The following is a 12,860-nucleotide window of genomic DNA, read 5'->3' on the forward strand; positions in this document are numbered from 1 at the left end:
ACTTGATAGCAAGTATTATTTGCAAATTGAGGGGACTGCAATGGGCACGAGATTCGCACCAAGCTATGCAAATCTTTTCATGGGGGACTGGGAACATAGATTCCTTCAGTACGCTGATCTCGGTGTGAATCTCGTGCTATTTAAAAGATATATAGATGACATCATTATTATCTGGAGGGGAAGTGAGGATGACTTAAAGGGACAGTAAACACCAGAATTTGTGTTGTTTAAAAAGATAGATAATCCCTTTAATACCCATTCCCCAGTTTTTTGCAAAACCAACACTGTTATATTAATACACTTTTTACTTATGTGACTAACTTGTATCTAAGCATCTTCTGACCGCCCCTAATCACATGACTTTTAGTTATTTTGCATATAGTTGCATTTAAGCCAATTAGTGCAGTGTCTGCCACTAGCCATGGGCGTGATTACAATGCTATCTATATAGCCTACATGAGCTTGCTCTCCCCTGCTGTGAAAAGTAAATAAAATAGAGGCGGCCTTCAAGGGCTTAAAAATTATCATATGTGCCTCCCTAGGTTTGCTTTCAACTAGAATACCAAGAGAACAAAGCAAAATTGTTGATAAAAGTAAATTGGAAAGTTGTTTAAAATTACATTAAATTTGCCCTATTTGAAAAATGAAAGTTATTTTTGGTCTTGACTGTCCCTTTAAAGGAATTATTTTATACAATGAATAACAATGATAGAGGCCTGACATTCACATATCAGATTAGTAGGGAGAGTATCACATTTCTAGATTTAGATATAAAAGCAGAGAGTGGAGGGCTTATTACTAAAACACACTTCAAACCCACAGACTCAAATAACTATATACATGCGACAAGTTGCCATGTTTCTAAATGCAAAAAGAATATACCAGTGGGACAATGCCTTAGAATTAGGAAGAATTGCACAAAAATTAGTGACTTTTAAGAACAAATTATACTTTTGGAAGGAAAATTTAAAGAAAGGGGATATAAGGAAGATAATGTTAGGAATGCGATAATAAGAGCAAGAAATACCGAGAGAGATTCGCTGTTAAACTACAGAATAAAAAATACCCAAACTAAAGATGAATATGATGTGCCTTTTGTAACGGAATATAGTGATAATCATAATACAATAAGAAAGATTCTAAAGAAGCATTGGCACATTATAAAGAATGATCCCATAATAGGAGATAAACTCCCCCCCTATCCAAGGATGGTCTATAAAAAGACCAACAATTTGAAATCACTGCTGGCACCTAGTGAGTTCAAAAGGAAGAAAGTTAGTCATAAAAATAAGGATAAGGATCTATGGGGTATGGAAGTGAGTGGTTTTTACCCATGCATTACGTGCAAATCCTGCAAATATAGCACAACATTTTTTTTTTTAATTCCAGGCGTAATAGTAAGGGTGTCGTATATATATTACAATGTTCTTGCAACCTAATCTATGTAGGAGAAACGACTAGGATGCTCAGGGACAGGATACGTGAGCACATCTGGAATATAGAAAAAGGGAAATTAGAAACTCACCTATATCAGCGTTTTAGGGATATCCATGAGAATTATCTAAATGATTTCAAATATTGGGGCCTGTGTAAGGTAAAAGGAGATTGGAGAGAGGGGGGGATTATGAAAACAAACTTTTAAAGATAGAAGCCGAGGTAATTTATAATTTTAATACACTTCATCCAAATGGGCTTAACTCGGAGTTGGAAATTGGTCCTTTTTTTTTTTTTTTTTTTAAATAATTTTTTATTGAGGTACAACATAAGTTTAACAAATATAGCCAAAACATAAGGCCAAATAGTACACAATCTGAACAGTCAAACAACTACAAGGCATCAAATACATAGTTCTTTAGACACCAAAAGGCATCTGCACATGTCAGGATTGGTACAAAATATATGAAGTATAAGAAACATGGTAATTTTATTGAGCGAGCAAGAACTTGCATATATATATTGTAACCTCATTTTTTTTTTTTTTTTTATATTTTCCCAGTTATGTAGGATACTTTCTTATATGCATAGGTAGATATTTTAGATGACAAACTAGTATCCTAACCTCTAATCATTCAGTGCATCCTAGTTATACCAATTGTTTCCCGGTATAGGGATCTAATCATATTTACATTATTGATTAATTTATTTCTCTAACAGAGTAGATCTGCAGAGTTGGGTTGTGATAGGGTGTACATAGATGAGATTACCAAGCACTCAGGGTTTCAGTTAGCAGGATAGGAGAGGGAGGGGATGGAGAGGGAGGGAGAAGAGGGAAAAAAAATTATTCAAATCAGTCAGATCGCTGCTTATCAAAGGTCAAATATTATATATTTTTGTACGTCTATGGACCATGTATCGCATTCCATTTGCTCCAGGTTTCCTGATAGAGTTCTAGTTTGTTTAAGCTTCTGAATGCAAACTCCTCCATCTTTCTAATATGATCAATTATTACACTTATTTTTTTAGATGAAGGGCAAGAAGTTTGTTTCCAATCCCTGGCAATAGCCAGCTTAGTGGCCATAAGGACATACAGGGTGATATTTTTGTCAGCTTCAGACATTACTGGAAGTTTATGATGCAGGAGACCCACGGAAGGTATTGGATTCAAGGAGATGCCAAGTGAGTTAAGAGTGGTGAATGCAAATCCCCATGCCTCCCTAATTATAGGGCAGTCCCACCATATATGGGCTTGTGTGCCCAGGTGTCCGCAATTCCGCCAGCACAAGGGGGGCGTCGTTTTATAGAATTTATTCAGTGTGATCGGGACGAAGTGCCATCTAGTAGTTATCTTATAATATAGTTCCCAGAGAGTTGCACTGTGTAAAATTTTCTTTGTTTTAACGATCTCGTCAAGCCACATCGCAATCTCATTGTCAGTTTGGAGTTCCCTTTCCCAGGCCTTGTATTGGCTGTGTTTTGTGGACTGTAGGGGCATGATCATAAGATTATAGTGGAAAGAGAGAGAGCCCCTTAGCAATTTGCCCATGTTCCATCTTTGCTCCCATCTAGTAGGGCTTCTTGTAGGTTGCCCCGATAGCCCCCAAGCTTTAAGAATACTCGCTAGTCTGATATATTGAAATCTCAGAGTAGAAGGTATGAAGAGTTTAGTCGTAACCTCATCAAATGACAAGAGTGCTTCCCCACTGTATATGGATGCAATGGACATGTTGGCAGCTTCAGACCAGCTATTCAGATGAGTCTCTGGCATAGAGATCAGGATGTTTCGTAACTTATAGAGGGGTGAGGGGCAATAGATTCCATGTTTTTTCTGGAGTCCCAATGCACCAAGGTGTTCAGAATAATAGGGTGAGTGATCCGAATAGTCGTACGTACATGTACCGGAATCCAGGGAAGGTCGGGAAGCAGGACACCCCCAGGAAGAAGGGACTGCTCTACCTCATACCATCTGGGCTGGTCAGCCCTCAGACTCCAACCTACAAGATGAGCCAGGCGTGCCGCATCATGATAGATCAGGATGGCTAAACCTCCTCTATCGATAGGCTGTTGGATGGTCGCCGTAGCAATTCTTGGTCTCCCTCCCTTCCAGACGTATCTCGAGATTAGGCTCTGTAATTTATTTAAAATCGGCCTTGGGACCGTAAGGGTTATGCACCTAAATAGGTATGTGATTTTAGGGAGGAGTGACATTTTGACCGCAGCAATTCGTCCCGTCCACGAGAATTCCCTGAACTCCTAGCTTTCAAGAAGCTTCTTAAATTCCGGTACTCGGTCAGCAAAGTTTTTCTGAATTACAACATCAGGGTCTGGACCAAGATGAATGCCTAAATGTTTGGTAGTAACATCAGACCACAGGAAGTCAAATCTTCTTTGCAGAAGATTCAATTCAGCAATTGGGATATTGATATGTAGCACTTCAGTCTTTGAATAATTCAGCTTATAGAAGCTACATCTAGAAAAAACATCTAGGCACTTGAAGACTGCCGGCAGAGATGTGGATGGTGACGTAAGCAGTAAAGTAACGTCGTCTGCGAATAGTGCTATCTTGTGAATTGACCCTCCAAAGTTAATGCCTGTAATATCAGAATCTTTTCTGATGAGCTGAGCCAAAGGCTCTATAGCCAATGCAAATAGCATAGGAGATAGGGGGCATCCCTGCCTGGTTCCATTCAGGATATTAAAAGGAATAGACTGAAAACCAACTCCATTGATTTTTGCTGTAGGGGCTGAATATAAAACCTTTATCGCTCTGATAAATTGAGGGGGAATATGGAAAGCTTCTAAAGTGCACCAGAGATAGTCCCACCTGACCCTGTCAAACGCCTTCTCACCGTCCAAGGACAGGGCCAGGAGGGGAATCTTCCTATTCTTAGCCTCATATAATATACTGAATATCCTTCGGGTGTTATCAGGGCCCTCTCTGTTTGGGATAAATCCCACTTGGTCCGGGTGGACCAAGGTGCATATGACCTTAGCCAATCTATTGGCAAGAATTTTAGAATAAAGTTTTATATCTGAATTGATCAGAGATATCGGTCTATAATTCTGACATGAGGTAGGGTCTTTACTCGGTTTTAAGATGGCAATGATATCTGCTTCTAAAAATTCACCCATACATAACCCGGTATCCATAAAAGAGTTAAAGGTTCTGAGTAATACTGGTTCTAAGGTTTCACTAAAAGTTTTGTAAAAGTGACCTGTATACCCATCCGGGCCCGGGGCTTTGTTACTTTTAAGCTGAGCTATTGCAGTTTTCAATTCTTCTAAACATATTGAAGATCGTAATATTACCTCTGCCTCTTCATTGATTTTAGGGAGTTGTAGCGTTTCTAAGAGAGCGCTTATTTCTTCAGGGGAGTATGTTTCAATGAAATGGAGGATATAGCACGTTGCGCTTGTCTCATTCTAAGCTTAGATGCCATCATAGTATTGGCTTTGTTGCTGAGATAATAGTAGGTTTGCTTGAGGCTAAAAAGGGTTTTTTGTACCTTAATGAGTTCCAATTTATTGAGTTCTTCTCTCAAGAGTTTGAGCTGTCTCGCGCCTTGCACCGAGGGGTTTAACTTAAGGAAGGAAGTTTGACGCCTAAACTCACATGTGAGTTCCGCGAGCGATCTACCCTGATTTTTCTTGGATATTGCGGCTTTATTAATTAGAATCCCTCTTAGGTAAGCTTTAAGAGAGGCCCATACATATTGAATGTCAGTTTGTTGTTTATCATTATTCTGTATGAATTCTTATAAATTATTTCTAATTTCCTGATGCGTGTGAGGGTTTGTTAACAACCACGCTTCATATCTCCATTTTTTAGGTGTAGTAGTTTGGTCGGGGAAGAAGGATATAATCACGGGGTCATGATCAGACCAAGCGATTACTTCTATTTTGGAAGAGTGTATTTCATTAAGAGTGTGTGCCTCGACGAATAAATAGTCCAATCTAGAGAACATCTTATGGGCACTAGAATAAAAAGTAAAATCATTGTCTGAGGGGTGCTTAGTTCTCCAAGTATCATAAAGGCTATATTGTGCAACTATATTCCTAAATGCATTAGATAGGGAGTTGGTTGCTCTATCTGGAGTCGGTCTTATAGTCCCCTTTCTGTCTTTTAAGGGATCCAATACCAAATTGAAGTCTCCACCTATTATTAAAGTACCCTGTCTGATCATGGCAGCGAGCTTAAGGACGCGCTTTAGAAAAGGTATTTATCTGGAATTCGGGGCATAAAGATTTACCAAGGTATATTTTCGTTCATTTATTTTGCAGATAGATATAATAAACCTAGCCTCTGGGTCTATTTCAGTGTGTATATTTTCAACTTGTAGGGTGTCTTTGAAAAAGATGGTAACTCCTCTAGACTTAGTGACATAGGAAGCCTCTAATTTATTTGAGAAATTTTTGAAAGAGAATGGGATGCCTGGACATCTAATCCAGTGGGTCTCCTGGAGAAAAACCACATTAGCTTTAAGTTTTCTAATACTGGTGTATAATAGGCTTCTCTTGGTCGGAGAGTTGAGGCCTTGTACATTATGGGTGATCACATTTAATTCCATATTGAGGGGGAGGCAGGAAAAAAAAGGGGGGGTCCAATTGGGAGGTAAGAGAGATCGAGGGGAGAAGGGGTAAGGAGAGTGTACCAATGCGCTGACACCTATGTACAAATCTGTATGTTTTTCATATATATAACTCTACAGCAGTACTCCCAGTATTAAGAGAGCATAAGTCAGAGTTTTAACAGATAGATCTACTTTGTAATAATGGGACCAGGGCTTTTACTTTTATAGATCCTGGATGCACTGATAGCTAGGGAGGGGAAAAGAATAATAATTATAACAATGTTTAGGACTATAGATTATAACTATAGATTATAATGATAGAGTAATGGTCGCCTCCCCAAATAAGGGGGGGGGGCAACCAATTTATAACCTTAACAATCAATAATCAATAAAACTTTGGGCTTAGAGTCAACCGTCCATAAAGAAAAAAAAAATCTGTTTAGACTCTGGCTCTAACTGCAATGAACTTTATCAATGTTTATCCATACCTCATCTGACGTATACCTGGAATATGATTGAGAGCAAGTTATAAAGACATGAGCTGAGAAAATAAAAACAGCTTAATAAGCAATAGAGTAAGAATAACCAACAATACATAATTACAATAAAACATAAACAGTTATCTCATCAGTCCTATTTTCTAAATGTATTCGCATGGAATTTTAGTGGAAAATGGGGGCTCCCTATCCTTATTCATATCTTTTATAAAAGCTAGGTAAAGTTCTGTGAAGAGCCCTTATTAGATACTTAAATATGTATATGATTCCCATATGACTGAATACTTTAGGGTGGAAGGAATATATGAATATGGGCAGTTACATGCTACTATGGTGAGTTCCTTCAATATCAACACTCTTCAGGGTATATCAGACCAGCTTGGCTAGAAGACTATGGCCTCGTATAAGGGCACAGACCTATAGCAGTCTGAATACAAGCTCTATTAGAACATGGGTAAAGTACATCTATGTGAAGCAGCAGTGTGACTGGTCTTAGATAGGAAAATATTTTGAAGTATTGAAATGAGTATTTGCATAGAACATTCACCTGCTCGATACCCAATTCTAGGAATTAATGATTTCTACGCAATAGATTTGATTGGGAGCCGGCTATAAACAAATGGGCCAGGAAAATAGAATAGTTAATTAAAGAATAGAGCAAGAGCGATCAGTTAAACATAGTGATAATAGAGCCTTGGCGACCCACTTATCCATCATATGTTCTAGTGGTATTTACTTGAAACTTTAGTTAATGATAGGTACACCCCATTCATATATATATATCTTTAGTAGAAGCTAGAATAGCTATGATGAGGAGATTATATTAGTTACTTAGTTTTTTAGGTTATATCCGAATAATTGCATACTTTGGAGTAGTAGGGATATGTAAATGTAGGCGATTAAGTTCCGATGTGGTAGCAAACTACTATACCAATACTCTATGGGAGAAACCAGACCATTATACCTAGGGAACTATGATCTCGTATAAGGGGACATAGCTAGAAGTAATCCTTATTAAATAATGGACATATAGTATCTGAACAGAGCATAAGTATGACTGAACATAGATGAGAATATTGTTCACAGTGTTGCAGTGCATGTTTACCCAAAACATTCACATGGATAACATCCAAATTCAGGGGTTAATGTTTACCATGTGGGTATACAGTTATAACATACTAGTAAATAAAATAGAACAGGCATAATCTGACATAAAAAGGATATCATTAATAGGTAACATTAGTCTTTAGACTAGAGCCAGAATGATTCCAGCTTCAGCACAACGATATCAGCCTTTCACCATCAGGGTGTAGAATATAGAGACATTATACTAGTGGAGGACCAGACCTGTATGGGGAGGGCAGCATCAACACATGGACAATTGCACTTCGAGTAGGGGGGATAACTAAAACCCTAGCAATTATACGTGCAATTTGCAATCTCTATACCTTACAATATAGAATCTTGAAGTTAGCTTGTGATTAAACCTGTAAGGAAGGAATGGGGTTAGGGGGAAACTTTACTTTCAGAATGTTTCGAATGTGGAAGGGATTAAATATCATAAAGGGTCTCTCTTTCCGACGAACTGTATAATTCGGGTATCATATACCTGGCATACAGCAATTGTCAAGTCTGTAGAGTATGTCCTGTATGTAAATAGTATTTACTTGTCATGCTGGGCAGTATTCGGTCTCTTAGAGGCAGGTGAGGATCTTCTGGGCTTGGGGCTACAATCTGGGGTTTCCATTCTAAGGGAGGTGGATTCAGTATTTGTGGAGCCAGAAGCAGGATTGTCCTTTTGAGCTGTGTTTAGCTCAGGGCGAGCAGAGGGTGTAGCCTGAGGGCTCTGGAGAAGATTTAGCCTGTTAAGAAGCTCCATTCCTTGTTTCAGGTTGGTTATAGTGAAAGAGAGTCCATCATGTTGGAAAAATAGTCGTACTGGGAAACCCCATCTGTATTTTATATAATTTTTTCGAAGGCAGTGGGTGATAGGCTGAAATGATCTTCTCTTTGAGAGCGTATGAGATGATAGGTCAGGGAAGAACTGCAGTTCTTTATAGGGTTTCAGGAGATCTTTGTTTATGAAGGCAGCCTTAAGGATTTTTTCTTTGAAAGTGTAATGGTGTAGCTTCACAACAACATCTCTAGACTGTGCCTGATTTGAATTTCTTGGTCTGACAGCTCTATGAGCTCTGTCTATTTTTGATTCCTGATCTTGTGGGGAGCCAACCAGTTCTGCAAACAACTGTTCTAGGAATTTAGTGAGATCATCATTAGTAACACTTTCGGGGATACCTTTAAGGCGCACGTTGTTGCGCCTAGACCTATCTTCAAGGTCTGCTAGCTTTACTTCAAGGTCTGAGATCATTTCTGCTAATGACTGTGAGTATGCAAGAAGGTTGGAATGATCAGTTGCAAGGTCTTCATGTTTATGTTCTAGGGTATCAGTTCTATCCCCAAGTGTGGATATTTCTCTCCTAAGATCAGCGACAGATGTTCTAATTTCCTGTTTTAGGGAAGTATGGTGAAAGTCCATCTTGGCTGACAAAGAGTTTATAAGTTCCTTGAGGGTAGCATTTTCCGTGCTATAGATAGTATTTTTCCCAGAGGGGTTTGACTCTTCCTCTCCTTGGCCAGATAGGGAGTCTCTAGAGTCTTCGTCTGACAGGTCTCTCTCCAGCAGGAATTTACTGTGAAAGTGATCCGCCACAGTTCTTTTTGGGCCTTCATTATGTTTATTGATCATTTTCTTCCTGTTAGAATGAGACATGTTTTATAATTCAATTGTACTGTGTGAATAGAAGAGTGGTAAGGCACTTTGTTAACTGTTTGCAGTACTATATTGTAGTTTTTGCACACTTCTCCTCGGGGAGGTTGCCCTCACAGGGCGATCACGGGAAAAGGATATAGGGATATGACCTACTGCCAGAACTGACAGCAGGAAACGGGAGATGAGAGTGTATTATTAGCCAGGGAGATGGGTTGAGAAAAATCTCCACAATACTCCAACAGCTGTTTAGTCTCTTTGTTATTTCTTTGCTTTTAGTGTATGATGCATAGGTGCATACATTAACCAGAAATGCACCCTCGCCTAGCTTTGACAGTCAATATTCGGAGGGATGTGTAGAAATATTTAGGCAGGGAGCCCTGGTTGTGTTTCTGTGGAACAGCTGAATGTTGCACCCGGTTCCTCACTTAGGGTATTTATGAGTTACATTTACAGTAGTGCGAAGCAAAGACACACAGCTGTATGCTGAGAAAAACAAACGTTCATCAGAGACAGTCCTGTACCCATAAGTCCAACAATCTGCCTATGGAATAAATATATGCAAGGGATGGGTACATTGGATGGTTCTGGATAGAGTAACAGGAATATGTAAATTAAAAAGAATCAGTAACAGTGTTCATCAGAGTCTGAGATCCTATTTCATCATGCAGAATAAGTGGTTTGAGATAAGTCTCCCTTTACTGTGAGACTAGTTTCAGATGCATATTATTATAACTGTTATATCTGTTAGGGAGGGCAACAATGGATTCCAATACCTATGCCTCAATCAGCCTGGGTGTTCAGCAGGCCCATGTAGAGAGCAAATATCCTGATTAGTTCTGGTCTAAAGCAGGTAGATCAGTGTTTATATTCTGCAGTCTATGCAACCAAAAGTACTTCTTAATCTGTAGTATTAGCCATGTTCATTGAAAGCAAATCTTACATAAATACAGTCATCACTAATATTCAGCTGGGTCTTCAATTTTTATTTCTATTTGTAGCATATATGATGTAAAATAAATCTTCTCCTGTTCCCAACCCAGGATTAGGAGAGCTTTGATATAGATGTGAGGGTAATACAGTGGCTCCTTGTCTCCACTTTGTCTCTTTTACACAGCGTGGGAAGTGAGCTGAGTGTAAACAGGTTCACACACAGCAGTTCTAGCATTAGATATAAAGCTGAGTCCCAAAGACAGATATCTCTGTATAAAATTGAAATGCTTATATAGACTGATTAGTGTTCGTGGTAGCTTGGGGTTAACTTGCTACATATATTTGGGCGTTAAGTACCGTATCTTGCTCCCTCTTTATTTTTGTTTTTTTAGTTTTTTCCCCAATATGGTAACCAGTGTGTACAAGAATATAGTGTGCCCCGTAGAAGCAGGTTCTTACCCTCCATGAAGGCTGTTAGGTGGAAGGCGGCTCCAGTACACTCCGCTCAGGAGCAGCAGGTCTCACAGCAGGTCAGGCCGCAATATGGCGAGAGTTCGCGCCAAAAGGCAAGCAGCGCAAATATCCGCCAAAGGCCTACAAGTGCCCCGTCAGGAACCGGGCTGAAAGCAGGGGCAAGCTGTCACGAAGGAGTGGAGGCAAAATCTAAGAAGAGGTTAGTCTTTTAGGCTGGGGGTCAGCTTCGTTCCTCCCCAACTGTTCTGTATGCGGTAGTATACTGCTGCCCCGGAGCGGAGCCCCGAATCTCCGGACAGCAGTGATGTACAATCAGAGGGCCAGCTGATGAGGAGACCGGAGTCCAGCAGCGGGTGTTAAGCAGCCAGTCGGGTATACCGCCAGGTAGTGTGAGGTAGTTCCCCTCTGTCAGATCAGTGCCAGTTGGGAGCACCCACAGTACACAAAGTTCACTTCACCCCAATGTTGTAGTCACTCCCAGTCACTAATAGACCTCCAGCAGGTATTCTGTAAGAAATGTCTATGAAAGAGAGCCGATATATAGATAAAAAAACCGGCTAATTTATAGTTAAAATGTAAAAGTGAGAGAGAGCTCCTTTCAAGAACGTCTCTCCAGCTTGATGGTTAGCTCCGCCCTCCGAAATTGGTCCTTTTTTAATGTGATATGTAGTGATAGTAATGAGTTAAGACAGGAGCCATTTCAGAAGTATATTATATTATATATATTCCAATTAAGTGGGCAGGATAATAAACTAACTTTTAGAAAGTGTAATTTCGTTCTAGACCTCTATGAATTTTTTATGTATAAATTTTTTATGTATGAATTTTTTATATATGAATGCTTTCATATGTGGAGTTTTTATGTATGAATTTTTTGTATATGGACTAATATATATGTTTATCAACTATGACCCCTCTCTAGATTTTTAGATAGTTTTAGATTTTTCAGGAAAGATTTTTAGAAATGTTTTTAGAATTGTTTTAATTTTTTAGAGTGTTTAGGTTTGTTGACTTTATGTTATATTGTGTAATTTCCAAGCACCAATTTATTGTACGATTATCATTGTATTACAATATATGTTCAGATATTGTTTAAAAAAAAAGGTGCTCTAGATGAATAAACAAGACAATTTTAAGTTTATTGGGAAAGGAGAATAACATGAGGATCCCTCCATTTGTAAGATTATTTCCAGATTGAGATAGGAAGTAGAACACCGATTGAAAAATCACCGGAACCTTTGGGGTATTTAAATGAGCATTTGAGCAGCACACAGTATCTTGATAAAGCCCCAACCTAAAGGGGTGAAACGCGTAGAAGGACTGTGCAAAAAAGGAATTGTGAGGTCATTATACCTGGGAAACCCTGCTTTTACAAGTAAGCCTGGATGCCCGGTCCTCAGTAAAGGAAAGCCCGAACTCTGCGTACATAGTACTAAAGTGCAGAGGGAGCGATACCTGGGATGGCAGTAAAAGGTAGTTACCATTTGAATACTTGCGCAAGTAACATAGATACAACGGATACCCGGTGACGTCCGACGTGCAGTGAGTAGCGTGGTCGACCCCGGTGAAACACAGCTCAATGGAACTTTCAGGAGAAGCAGGTGAGAGTAACACAATACAAGCGACAGCTCATTACCCCTGTGAGGTTAAGAGAGAGGTAAGAAATCCTCAAGACACTGGAGTTTGCTAATGGACTATCAAGTGCAAATGCTTTGTTACAAAAGTATCGAATAACACGCTACAAAGACTCAGTACATATAAAAAATAGAGACACTTGAATATACAGATCGTTATCAATTTCACAAGTGAAATGCTGGGATAAAGATCTTATATAAGATTATAAAATCATATCAATTGAAATACAGTGATTATTGGAACGAAAGAAAAATTGTCTTGGCACCAATTGTATTTTCTCAAGAGTGACTGCAGGGTCGGCTCCAAGGGGGGGCTTTGGGGGGCAATGCCCACCCAAATCGAATGCTGTGCCCCCTCAAAAAATGTAAAATGTTTTAAATTTTAATATTTATGTGTGAAACTAAAATTAATGGTGTGGCTGGAACCGCATGAGGGAAAATGTTGTGCACACAGCGATAATCTAATGGTGACAAGCTATGTGGGTGTGGGACTTTCTGTGCACAGATAGACTGAGCGCAAGCAAGTGGCTCTTGCGCTTAGCCTATC

The sequence above is a fragment of the Bombina bombina genome, chromosome 8 (genome assembly GCF_027579735.1).
Source record: "Bombina bombina isolate aBomBom1 chromosome 8, aBomBom1.pri, whole genome shotgun sequence".
In the NCBI taxonomy this organism is placed as follows: domain Eukaryota; kingdom Metazoa; phylum Chordata; class Amphibia; order Anura; family Bombinatoridae; genus Bombina; species Bombina bombina.